This window comes from Equus caballus, chromosome 21 (genome assembly GCF_041296265.1).
Source record: "Equus caballus isolate H_3958 breed thoroughbred chromosome 21, TB-T2T, whole genome shotgun sequence".
In the NCBI taxonomy this organism is placed as follows: Eukaryota; Metazoa; Chordata; class Mammalia; order Perissodactyla; family Equidae; genus Equus; species Equus caballus.
The window spans coordinates 58,330,596-58,343,698 of NC_091704.1; the positions used below are offsets into that span (position 1 = coordinate 58,330,596).

The 13,103-nt window shown below is 44.3% G+C and overlaps 1 protein-coding gene and 1 long non-coding RNA gene across 2 annotated transcripts in view; one reads left to right on the plus strand and one right to left on the minus strand.

Annotated features, from left to right (window-relative positions):
* Positions 1-981, minus strand: part of BASP1 (brain abundant membrane attached signal protein 1) — a 55,189-nt gene extending 54,208 nt beyond the window's left edge. The window contains exon 1 of the mRNA XM_023625816.2: positions 696-981. The gene's annotated coding sequence lies outside the window, so the exon portion shown is untranslated. The remainder of the gene's footprint in view (positions 1-695) is intronic.
* A 57-nt stretch (positions 982-1,038) lies between these two features.
* The window catches only part of LOC138919855 (uncharacterized), a 49,917-nt gene continuing 37,852 nt past the window's right edge, over positions 1,039-13,103 (plus strand). Inside the window, exon 1 of the long non-coding RNA XR_011430405.1 lies at positions 1,039-2,284. This is a non-coding gene — a long non-coding RNA (uncharacterized lncRNA). The remainder of the gene's footprint in view (positions 2,285-13,103) is intronic.

The following is a 13,103-nucleotide window of genomic DNA, read 5'->3' on the forward strand; positions in this document are numbered from 1 at the left end:
TCGTCCGAGGCTAGGGCTTTGATCCGCTCAGATGCGCTCCTGGAGGCACGCTGTCCTGTGAACTTCGCATTCTTTGGCCACCCCAAGCCAAGATTCAGGAGTCCCACGGGTCGAGGAAACCCATTTGCTAAACCAAAAAGCCACCTCCTTCTTTCCGATCACACCAGATTCCCGGTATTCTTTCTCCCCCTTACTCCCGCCCCACCCCACCCCCGCCCTCCATCTTCTGCCGCTGCGCCCCTCACACCAAGCGCTTTCTTCCTGGCTCTGAACGGTTCCGATGACAGATACGCTCCCTCCAGCACCATAAAATTGTTTCTTCGGGACTCAGTGCGCTTAAGGGGTTTCTCATTTGGCAATTTCCTCCTTAACTAGCAGCTTGTCTCCCCCTACCCAACCCCCAACTCCGTTTATCAGACTCGCCGCCCCCACTTCCTTCCCACCCAGCGAGCGGCTGAAGCCACCCACCTCGGGGCCCCCATCACCCCAGATCCTCGAAGTGCAAGTGGGCCCTCATGGATGCATCCCACGCCCACCGCCGTCTGATGAGGCCCGCGGCCCCCACCCCGCTGCGACGCGGAGAGAACCAAGGGCCTCGGGGGTGGGGCGGGGTGCAGTGGGGGAACGGAGGCCCCCGGGGAGCCGGCGCCCCGGGTCCGCGGTGGCGGCGGGGCCACCAGGGCGCGCCTCCTTACCGGCTCTGGGTGCCTGTGCCGCCCCTGGGTGAACGCAGTGCCGCCGAGTGGCCCGGATCGCTGGCGTCGTCCGGCCCGGTGCCTGGCCGCTGGCGGAGGCTCTCTCCCCGGCTCGACGGCGGAGCCCGGAGCGAGGAGCGAGTTGGAGCGCTGCCGCCGCCGCCGTCGCCGCTGCCGCTACTGCCGCCGCCGCCGCCGCTGCAGCCTCTGCATTTCTCGCGCTCGCGCTCCCCCTCCCCTTCCTGCCCAGCGCCCTCCCCCGGCGCGTCCGCCCGCCCAGCCTCCCTCCTCTCGCGTCCCCGCCCGCCTCTCTCCCCTCCCACCCCCCGGCCCGGTGCCCCACCCGCCTCCCTCCAACTCCCCTGCATCCCGGTACCCTCCCACCTCTCTCCCCTCCATCACGGTGGTCCCCCCTTTCCCCCTCCCCTCTCCCTCCCTCCCCTCCATCCTTGTGCCCCTCCTACCTCCCTTCATCTGCCCTCTATGCGGGTTTCCCACCCCCACCCCACCTCCCCTCCACTCCTCTCCATTCCCCTGCCCCTCCCCCACCTCACCGCCTCCCCTCCCCCGCTGCGCCGGAGCTGTCCATGGGCACTTCTCTCTCTCTCTTCCTCCCTCTCTCTCTCTCTTTTATTTGGAACGGTTGGATAAGAAGTGCTCGGGCTCTCGCTCAGACTTAAGGGGCTGCCTCGAGAATGACGCCCCCTGCCACCTGCTACCCTTCTCAGCACCCCAACCCCGTCCGTTCGCAACGTCCGGCTGAGATTCTGATACGCAGGCAGGCAATGAGGTTGGGGGTGATCTGGTGGCTCCCCTCAGCCCATCAGAACAGATGTCCGCGGGGTGGAGGGTGGTCTCCAACCGCAGGCACGTCTGGGCGGCGCCCGGGCGGACGAGGCGCGCTCGGCGGGGCGGCTCCCGCACGCCCTGGGCTGAGCCGGGAAGGCTGCGGCTTTGGGCAAGCGCGACGGCCAAGGTTCAGCTGGCGGGGCGGACAGCCTTGCCCCTGTGAGGATGCTCTCGGGACGTGGGAGAGGAAGGAGGGAAGACAAGAGCCCGAGGAAAGGGACCGTCGGGTTTTTGATGTCTGTGCTTTCATGGAGGCAACCAGTTCTCGGGAAGACAGTTAGCCGAGGAAACCCGCACAGTGCTGCACAGGTCAAAGCCGCGGCCAGCTGCGGTGTGCCGGGGTATCCTGAGGGGCTGCCACTTTAACACCGGGACACAAAATAACCGCCAGGGTGGGGTGGTATGCGCACCTTGCTTATCTGTTGGCAAGAAGCGAATGAAAAATGAATAACATGACGTCGTTTACAACGGTAGCTCTTTCACTAGACAAAAGCCAATTTTACCTTCCCGCAAAACCCTTCCGAACCTTGGGAACTTTGATTTGCAGCATTTTGGCGCCCTCTGGCTGTGCGTGGATTGCTTTCATGCTCGCCTACATCGCGACACAGAAAACGATTGAGTTACAGGTTCTCCTCCAGAGTGGACCTGCCCTCCTGACCTGGGCACGGATTCGGGGGTAGGATTTCCTCCAAAATCGAGGTGACAAAATGTAACCATATTTAGGGGGACAGATGCCAAAGGTAAGTGCATCCGCATTCAGCTGGAGAAAGGTAAGTCCATTTTCGATTAACAAACTTGTCAGAACTTTATATTTAAATTCAGCGGGACGGCAATGTCAACTCAATACTATCACGCTAGAGATTTTGCAGAGGAAACCCCTGCCTAGTCGACTGAACAGGTGTTTACAGCACATACGCCGCAGCATCAAATTGGACCAATGCATGCAAGCTGGAAATTGTTCCCATTTTAGCTAAAGGGCAGTAAGAAAAAAGTGGGGATTTTGTTTGTTTTCTTTTTCATTGTTTCTTTTTTCTTTTTGCCATTGAAATGAAATAACAAAGAAGTAAATATGGTACAAGAACAGGGAAGCAAATTACAACAGGGGCTGCCTCCAAAGCGTTTTATGTATCTGAACATAAATGTTCAATCATTTAATATATTCCGTCTATGTCCCTCATTCCAGCACACCATCTGTGAGGCTAGATTCAGGATTTCTGAACCTCCTGTTTTGGGTGGATAATTCCTTATGGTGGAGCAAGTCTTGTGCACTGGAGGATGTTTAGCATCTTTGCTGACCTCTACCCACTGCGTGCCAGTAGCACAAGTGTGCACACACACACATACACACACCCACACCCCCCCACTACCGCCACCACTACCACATACATGCCACCAATTGTGACAACCAAAAATATCCAAAATGTTCCCTGGGAGGCAAAATTACTCCAGGTTGAAAACTACTGGGCTGTAGAATTTTAAACCATTGTAAACACATCTCTAAGTTTTTACCCCATCAAATTAGATGAGCATTTGCAATTTTATGCTCAAGACATTTACTGAGTGTATTTGTTAGGCTATCTGAGTAGTTATTTCATTTAGCATTCAGTTTTTAGTCCTCTGATCTTCCAGGCATGGAAATCATCTTAAAATTAGTAAATATATGTTCCTGTTTGTTTGCATGATAAGCCTCTGGATGTTATCTTCTTCCTATTTACTCTTTTTCCAATCCCCCCCCCCCCCCCAAAAAAGACAACGTAAAAGTTAATGGTCGGTACCTTCAGTGCTTCCAGCTAAATTTTCATGATGGAGAAAACAAGCCTTTCAAAGGTGTGATTGGAATAGAGATCACAGGTTACCATAGAAACAAGAGGCAAAAACTTACACCAATGAGACTGCAGGTGTCCCCAATTTTGTCTTCCATCAGATTTAGGTGTTCTCTTAAAAGAGTTTCTTTAAGAATTGTTCTTTAATGAAATAATGATGTAACTGGCTGGTAGTGCTATTAATCTTAAGAATGGAAGCTTTTCCAGAATTTATAGAAACTTATAGAAAGGCATAAAATGGCAGCCAAAATGTTACATCTCAATGCATCACTATCTAAAATCCAATTTGGTGACGTTTTTAGTCTCATTTTTAGTTGTTCATGTAACATCTTTTTAAGGTGCATGATCTTGAAAAAAATTTAAAAGCACACTTAGGGAATTAATGAATAAGCATTTGAAACTCTGGAGTTTAAAAAATTGTTAAATTGTTTAGATTGTGGACTAATGGACTTGGGAGCATATTTTAAAGGTGCAATTTATGACAAATTTAATTACTTTTGAACATTACACTCATGAAAATAAAAACTTCTTTACTCTCCAAATGGGATGAATATATTTTTAATAAACAAAGCTGTACGTTTTAGATTGTAAATAAACTCCATTGTCATCTTCAATTGCCTACATAATTTGCTTCAGTGAAGCATAACCTGCATTACAAAAAGATTTATCAAAAAGATAAAGTATTCAGCCCCTACTGATTTTTGCTGAAGGATTTGCCATAGAATTGTTTGCAGTATAATGGACTCATTGTCACCTAAATTACTCAGCAGTTTACAAAAACTTCAATGTGTGTTCAGCTTTTCAAATCGTATTTGTTGTGTCAGTTGAGACATCTACAATAGATTATTATATATACCTCCTCTCTCCTCCAAACGTCACCCACGACTCCCCCTCGGTACCTCCCATATCACCCATGGAGGCCTGGTATCTCCCTCAGTTCCTCATCCTTTCCTCTTAAATAGTAAAAGGAGGAATAAGGTCCCAAATAAAAGATGTAGCCCAACATGAATGAAGCAAAAGCATGGTGACAATAGTGTCACTCCAGTGTCACCCCAGCCACCTTTGCTTGACATCTTTTTGGCTAGCTCTTCGGACAAGGCCACTGACTTAACCCAAACCCTTGGAGACTCATGGAGAATCTGATAAATTCAGCTCTACTAGTAAATATTGGGTGGAGGACCAAATTACTGTAATTTTTTCACAAGATCTCACCTATAAATTGCAAGCTAAAGGCCAAACAGCCACTATTACATATGAAAGTGTACAGCTTTTTTCCCTTAAACATACTGATGATTTTTAATCAAAGGAAAATATTGAAATCTGTATGTTTACTTTCTCTTTCTCCCTTCCTACCCTCCTCATGGTTACAACCTCACCCTTCACATAGCCAAAGTGAAAGGACCTCCTTTGTTTGGATCAGTGGCTCTCAGGCAGGGGCTCTTTTGCTCCCCCGAGGACCTATGGCAGTATCTGGAGGCATTTCTGGGAAGGGACTGTTAGACTGAAAAGTGCTCCTGGCATCTAATGGGTAAAGATCAGAACTGCTGCTGACCATCCTACAATGCACACGGAGCAGGCAGTTATCCAGTCAAAAATGTCCATGACCAGGTTGAGAAAACATGGCTTAAAAGAGCATAAGGCTGGGAAAGACCTGAGTTTTTTTTTTAGAGCACCAGCTGCAAGGGGAAGTGCTCTTGCTGTGGTTCAGGGTGTCCTTCTCAGGCAGCAGGCTTGGAGGTACAAATATTTAACAGGTGTTCCTTTGGACAGGGGCTTGCAGTGCACCCTGACCCCTTCATTGACCGCTTTCCTGGACTATAACACAAATCTAGGCCGTCACTTGAAGAGCAATGCCAAAGATTAACAGCAGGGATTTTGAATTCCACTCTCTGTTACTACACGCTGCGTAACTGGAAGACAACGGCTTAACCTCGGTTCCCTGTTTCTCTTTGCTCTCCATGTACTGGAAAAGGATAGCTGGGAAACCTGAGCAACGTGTGTTTACTCAGAAGCGCTGGACTTGAAACGGAAGGAGCAACCTGGCCTTGGCAAGACACTAGGAGCATGTTTGCCCAAGATAAAAGGCGGATAAAAAACAATCTTATCCTCTACCTGCAAACTTCTCATTCCCAACTCTCTTCTCTCTTTCACAGACCCATAATTTCCCCGCCTATCCTTTCAGTCCCAAAATACTTTTTCTACTCACCAGCATTTTCTATTAAGAAAATACATAAAACCAACGATAAAAGGGTGTTTACCTCACTAACCAGCGAGGGCTTTTTCCAGGCAGTGCCTACCTGTTTCTACAGACACAGGGCAGGGGATTAAAGCAGAGGGACCTCAGTCTTGGGAAAACGGTTCTCATTCTTTGGCTACCTTTCCCCCATAATCACCCACTAAACCCTTCAAAGAGCAAGTTGCTTTACAATGGCAGAAAGAATGTTGTAGAACAATTATTCATGTGACTCCACTTTGACTAAATGAGACTTAGAGGTTCCAGTGTTAGATAGCATGAGCCTGAAGTCTACCCCCATTCCTGGTTACCACCTGCTTCCACTCTCAGATCAACCCCTCTTGGTAATTAAAATATTTTTACTTTAACTCCAGTGCAAGGAATGGTGCCCAAAATAAATTGGTAAGTGCAAAAGCAAGTTGCCAAACAGAATGCAGAGGATGCACATTTTTGCTGTCAATTAAGGGATGCTGCTTTGCCTACTTCTCAAGTGCAAATACTGCCAAGATTCCAACATCTCCCTAGCTCTGCTCTGTGGACAGACTCCCCAACGGATGCCACAACCCTCTTGCTTCTCAAGTCCAGGAATCCCCCACTCAGAGAAGCTCAACTCAGTGTCAGAAAGAATGATTTCTCCCTAAACAAGAAAAAATAGTAAGAAATGAGAAACCCAGACTTAAAATGTATTAAGGAAAAAACTAGTATAAATAGCTGAGGTTATCCAGAAACAAAAACAAATGAGCAAACAAAACAGCTATTTGTGTCTGTAGTTTTCAGGGGAACCGAATGCCATCTATGACAATGAGGTGGGTCATCCCAGTGATGGACCAGGGGACTTGACACAACAGGAGAATCATGGCTCCTGTCTTAAAGCATCAGTGTTCCTGGAGGACTTGGAACAAAAAAGAAAAGCAAGTTCATTGCAGTTAAACTGTTCATTTGATGAAAATCAAACACAACGAAAGACGTCAAAAAACTTCTTTGGTGCCTAAAGCAAGTTGCTAAGCAGTATATATAGTATTGACCCATTACATTATAAATAAATACATGGGAAATGTCTGCCAGATTTTAGCCCAAACCCTTACCAGTAGCTCTCGGTGGGGATTGGTGTCATTTCAGAGGTGGGATGGAGGGTTGCTCAGCTTTCTGATATCATGTTGTAAGGCTCTGTGTTGAATGAATGTTTTTGCAATGACTGTTCATTACTTTGGGATTCAGAATACGTAATTTTGTGCATTGCTCAGGAATGTTCTGTCCTTGCTGAGAACTCACTCCCTGGAGACTCCTTGTCAGCTGTCCCGTGCTCTGGTTTTTAACACCATACTTCTGCCTCTTGCATCTCTCTGCTTCTTCTTAAATTAGTGGCTTAATTTGGGTGGAGAATGTGGCCACAGCCTTGGCATTCTCCTTTTGGCTCTGACCAGGTCTTTGGGGCGCCCCACCCCAGGCCACTACTAATGCAAAAGAAGCGCCCCTCCCAACTTTTGAGATAATTGTAGGAACAAGAAGATTTTAGCCTATGGTTAGCCCCTACTACACCATCCATATATGAACTTCCTTTTTGCATTGATGGACCCATAATCAAAGACAAAGTTCTGTTTTCCATATAACATTGTTTTTTATGTCTTCCTCGGTGTATCTGAATGATCTTATGTTACCCAGCATTGCTGCTGATCCAAAACCACTTAAGGATTTTATCTTCTATTCGAGGCCAATTATCTTCCTTTCTGTTTTTTACTCCTAATAATGCTGCTGTGACAGCTTTAAACACATAGTTCTTATCTTTGGAAATATTTCCTCAGTTTAAGTTTCTAGAAATGTGATCCATCAGTCAACACTATGCTGATTTTTGCACCTTTTTCCCCTCCAGTACAATTAAATAAATTGAGTACAAACGAAAGAACCCGAGGGAACTCGTTTCCCCAGGGCTCCAACACCAATACATTTTACAACTTTCTAGAAGTGCAGATGGTTTTAAGTTGCATATGCTAAGTTACAGAAAGGATTAAACTTTGTTTTTCCAGTGTTGATTCATTGTTTGGTTTTTGTCTGATGTGGCAGTTTCAGTCTCCTCTGAGAGAGTCAATGTCAATTCTATTGATGAAAGTCTTCTGTTTATCCATTTAAACATTTTTTCGAAGGGAAAGTTGATTTTGTTCTTACAGACTGGTTCTCTTTGACATCTGTTGAACTCCTTTGGAATATGACTAGAGAGAGAGTACATTTTTTTGGGTGAGTGGGCAAGCTTAGCTTTTAGATAGTAATGGTTTCAAATCCTAACTTTGCCTCTGCTTTCTAGCTTTATGACTTTGAGCACAATCTTTCTTCTCTTTAAACCTCAGTTTTTTCATCTGGAAAATGGGAATAGTACCAACTTCATTGGGTTGTTCTGAGGATCATATAAGAAAATGTATTTAAATCTCTTAGCTAATTCATAAAACACACTCAGAAAACGTGTCCTAAAGAAGCTAATTTTATAGGCCCACCAATGGGACCATTAAGGAAGAGATAAAATAATAAGAGTTAAGTACTGACCCAGGCCAGAACACTGAGGATGGAAGAGGCAATCTGAGCCAGGAAGAGTTTTGAGGGCAGTTGCTCCCTATCAACCAGCTGGATGGACTCAAAGGTGCCATAAATGGCTCCTGGGGGACACCAGGAGGAGCTCCAGGCTGGAAGGTCATGGGTCTGATGTCCTGCTAGGCACAGCTCCCTTCCTTGGTGGGGCATGCCGAAGACGCAAACCTTTCTCCGAGGCTGAAAAAAATAGGGTTGGCCTAAAGAAAACATGTAACTACTGATATAAAAGTTTTAAAATACCACCTACTGCATAAGTCTAAATTTTATACTGTATTCCTTAAAGTTGTTATTAGTTGATCATCTCAAAGATACCAATAACTTGTTTTTAAGAGAAATTAAAAACTAATGTTAAGCATAGAGTCCCTGCCTTCAAAAATATACAATATAATGGAGAAGCTTGTGATCTAGAGGAGGAGTCAGCAAGCTTTTCCCAAAAGGCCAAATAGTGAATATTCCAGGTTTTGCAAGTCATGAGATTTCTGTCACTGCTGCTGGCTCTGCCATTGTTGCAGGAAAGCAGCCACAGACAATGTGAAAACAAATGGACATGGCTATGTTCCAATAAAACTTTATTTACAAAAACACGTGGCAGGGTTGGCTTGAACACAAGGGCAGCAATTTGCCCACCCCTAATCTAGCTCATCAATAATTTGATCCTGCAGAAATCACTCCTAGAGTATAATAAAGTGAGTTTGAAACTGCCTTTTAAAAATTCATTCTTTTGTTTGTTTGTTTGTTTGTTTGTTTGTTTAAGACTGGCACCTGAGCTATCATCTGTTGCCAATCTTCTTTTTTTTCCTCCTTCTTCTCCCCAAAGACCCCAAGTACATAGTTGTATATTCTAGTTGTAGGTCCTTCTGGTTCTGCTATGTGGGACGCCACCTCAGCATGGCCTGATGAGCGGTGCCACGTCCACACCCAGGGTCTGAACTGGCAAAACCCTGGGCCACTGAAGTGGAGCGTTCGAACTTAACCACTCAGCCATGGGTCCAGCTCCAAAAGATTCACATTCTTTTCATATGCATTGTTTTATTTTTCTTAAAAATTACTCTGGGGCAACAAATACATGCAAACAACAAAAAAGAGCTCTCTAATTTTTTAACATGCTATATACAGAATTTCATGTGAATATTCTATATTCTCAAATCATTATCTTTGCTTTCCACCCAGATAAACTCTATACATTCTTTTAAGTCTTCAAATCCTTTCAGATGTTTTTTCATTGATTCACAACATTTATGACTCTCTGACACATAAGGTGATGAAAACTTCCATTTAATCCTGATTTCCATTAAAAGGGGCTTACGCTCCCTTCTGAGGTTTATTTTATTTTAATCTCATTAATTTCACATTTATTGCCCCAGTAATTGAAATACGGCTTGAAATATTTGTCAGTCTAGTCTGGAATTATCTCCTTGTGGAGAAGTAAAATGGGGAACAGAAAGCAAATGAAGCCAGCCAACTAGAAGAGAAGGGAAGATAATACATCTTAAAGGGAAATGAAATATTAAGCATAATAAATGTCAGGCTCAGCGTAGGACATTTTTCTGAAAGGAACATTTTAAATATTGTACAATAGAATACTTTTCCTTCGTGATATAGGATTTCAAATGAACTCTGGTTAAATAAATAGACGCAGATCCATTTCCACTTATCTTTGATTCATTCCTGGAAATTGAAGTTAGTAATTTTGAATCTGACTTTAATTCTTACTCTATCATCAAATGGTGAGAATTGTTCAAAGGTTTAAGTCTAGTTCAAATCTAAAGTGCAGTTGAAACAACAATGTTTTGAGATTCTGTCTTTTTGCATCACTTTTCACGTTTAGAGCTGACAGAAACCACGTTGTCCAGGAATGCGGAGCCAGCACTGCCTCCCACATCCAGGGTGGACGTTGCTAATTAATCAGTATCAGTCAGTCACAGCATTCTTTCCGTGGCCAAAAAAATTCTTTGTGATGCTATACCCAAGATACCACTGCCAATTAGATCTCACCCCAAGGCTGATATGTAATTGTCATCTCAAACATAGTCTCAATCCCTCATTTTACAAATTGGGAAGCTGTAAGGTTAATAAATTTTCCCAAGTGCTGAGCATGATTCCTATCAATTTAATGCCCTTTCTACTTCTGTTTTGCAAGTACCAGATTACCCATACACCAGGGCGGGTGGGCGTTGACATTATGCAATATGAGTTTATATGCAAACTAAACATATTTATCGGGCACCATCTAAATGCCAGAAACTATTTCTGAATGCTTGGAATTCAGCAATAAACTAGTCAGATAAGGTTTTTATGGGCACGAGGGATGAAAACAAAACTTTTGAGAAGTTTTATTGTGATGGGAAGCAGAGAAATGCAGCATTAGCTAAAGATTCATTGGGATTGAGGAAAGAGGTTTTTTTTTTTTAAGTGGAAGCCATTGGAGCATGTGTGTTTGTTGAAGGGGATGTGGAAGGGGGAGGCATTTGACACTGTAGGAGAAAGGGGATCCTTGAGGATGCACAGTCCTTAGGTCCTTGAGAAGGCAAGAGGTGTCTGGATCCAGAGAATAGAAAAGCGAAGAGCTGACCTTTCCAGCAGCAGGGATTTTTGCTCACAGACAGCAGATAGGGAAGATGGCACACATGTGGGTTGCACGTTAAGGTTAACAGGTCATGAAGGTGGACCACACTCCGAATTTGAATTTCTATGCACAAGTCCTCATGCTGTAAGACGTGAGCTCCAGGAGGGCGGGGATTCTTGTCCACTTCATTCACTGCTTTAAGCTCAGTTCCTGGAACAGTGCTTAGTACACATTAGGCGTTCAAATAAAATTTACTGAAGGAACAGAACTCCAGAGCACTAGTATTGCCAAGTCTGATTTTCCAAATCACCACAAGGTGGCAGGCTCGTTCAAGAAAACACAGTGTCGTCTGGTTGGCTAATTTCTACAGCATAATAAATGCTAAACCCAAGGAAGTGGTGACTTTTTAATGAGCATTCTAATAAACTCGAAAACAAATCATAACATTATAGCATAAATGGTGAGAATTATTCAAAGGTTTAAGTCTAGTTCAAATCGAAAGTGCAGTTGAAACAACAATGTTTTGAGATTCCATGTATGTACCTACTTGTCTTGTGATAGACAAGATTTTTTGCAACCATGGGAAAGGAAATAAAATGCCAAGACTGGCTAGGGACACAAGAGTTTGGCCAGTTTTGTCTTGTCCATGGTAGATTGTATTATTCAAAATACTTGCTACCCTTTCTGGTGGAGGATTGTACCTCCCCACCCACTGATGTCAGGCTGGCCGTGTGATTTGAGCTATCCCTCCATGAAACAGGATAAACCCCCCTGACCCACTAAGGTCAAGAATGACCATGTGAGCTGCTTTGGCCCTTCAATCAGGGGGAGAAGCGACATGTGTCACCTCTGAACAGAATTTTTAAGAACCAGTTCATGGTTCACCATCTGTTGTATCCCTTCACCTGGGACTACCAATTTCCACTCAGGTGCTGGCCCACTTTTTGGGTCCCCGATTATGCAGCCCTATGATGGACATGTCATGTGGCTAAGAAATTTATGTGTGTTGTCATAAGCCTCTGAGATCTGGGGACTGTTTTTTACTGCAGCACAACTTACTTAGTCTAAGTTGACCGACACAATGTCTTATATGGTGGTTGTATGAATAAGTGAACTAATACCTACAAAATACTTAGCCCCATGCATGGTATATATTAAGCAATGGATTTATTAATATCATTGATCATTATTCATTGATTCATTTTACCTGCCATATTCATGATATAAACACATTTAGGCTTTATCTAATTTGCATTTCAAGGTGTTGGCATCATTGAGAGGATTAAAATGAGATTTAAAGGCCAAGAAAGAGGCTAACATATCTTCTACATGGAAAGTGATGGAAGGTGCAGATGAGTAAGGGAAATTGACATTAACTGTTCAATTGACACTGCTGCTCTGCCTGTGCAGCCTCTATTATTCAGCAGGTACACATGTCTTTGACCACTAACTGCAACCAATGAAAAGAAATCATTTAACCCAAGATATTCTAATTTGTAAATTCCATTCTATTAAATAATTTTGTTCTCTCCACTTATGATAGTGAGTTCTTGGCATTGAGGAAAGGAAAGCACACACTTCCTGCCCATCCTAGGGCAGATAATAAAGCAAAGCCTATGTGGTGCCAAATTAGAATTATTTTTACACCTCCTGATGTTTCTGCAAGAACACAGTCTAATGTCCCAAGGAATACAAATTTGCTTTCAAGTTGGTGATGACTTAGTGTTCCTAACACAGTTTTGAATGTTTGCCTGTTAACAGCCAACTTCCTGAGTGATGCAGGTTCTGACATGCAGTTCCTGTGGACTCTTTCCACCCGATCAAGCATCACAGACGCCACCCCATTAGACAATTCACAACAGTACTTCTTCGATTGGCCTCTTTAACGAAAAGGAAAATGGCTTTGAGAGAAATTAATGTTTGCCCTACAGAGACTTTAAAGGTCCAGGACTTCCGGGTGGGAGATACCCAAAGGCAGAGGAGCCGGGCAGGGGATTGGTTGAAAGTTTCTATGTGGAATGAATGTCCCCCTCATTCCCTCTCAACCATTCGTTAGAGGCAACCACCTCCACACTGCCTGGCCCCTGCCGTTGACTGGCATATTGAACAAAGTACCAATAAAGCAAGCACAGACGACAAGAAAATGGCAGAGCGGACACATCCAAACTTCAGCATGAGGTAAAAGCGATAATGATCAAATCCCCTCTGACAATAAACTGGACCAGGAAGATGCATTGTCATGAGGGTTTGCACCCACTATTATTAAAGAGGAACCTCGCCCTAAATGTAAAATCTGCCTTTAGATGACAGGTAGTGACAGGATTGAGCACCATGACTAGCAAGACATCCAAAAAACA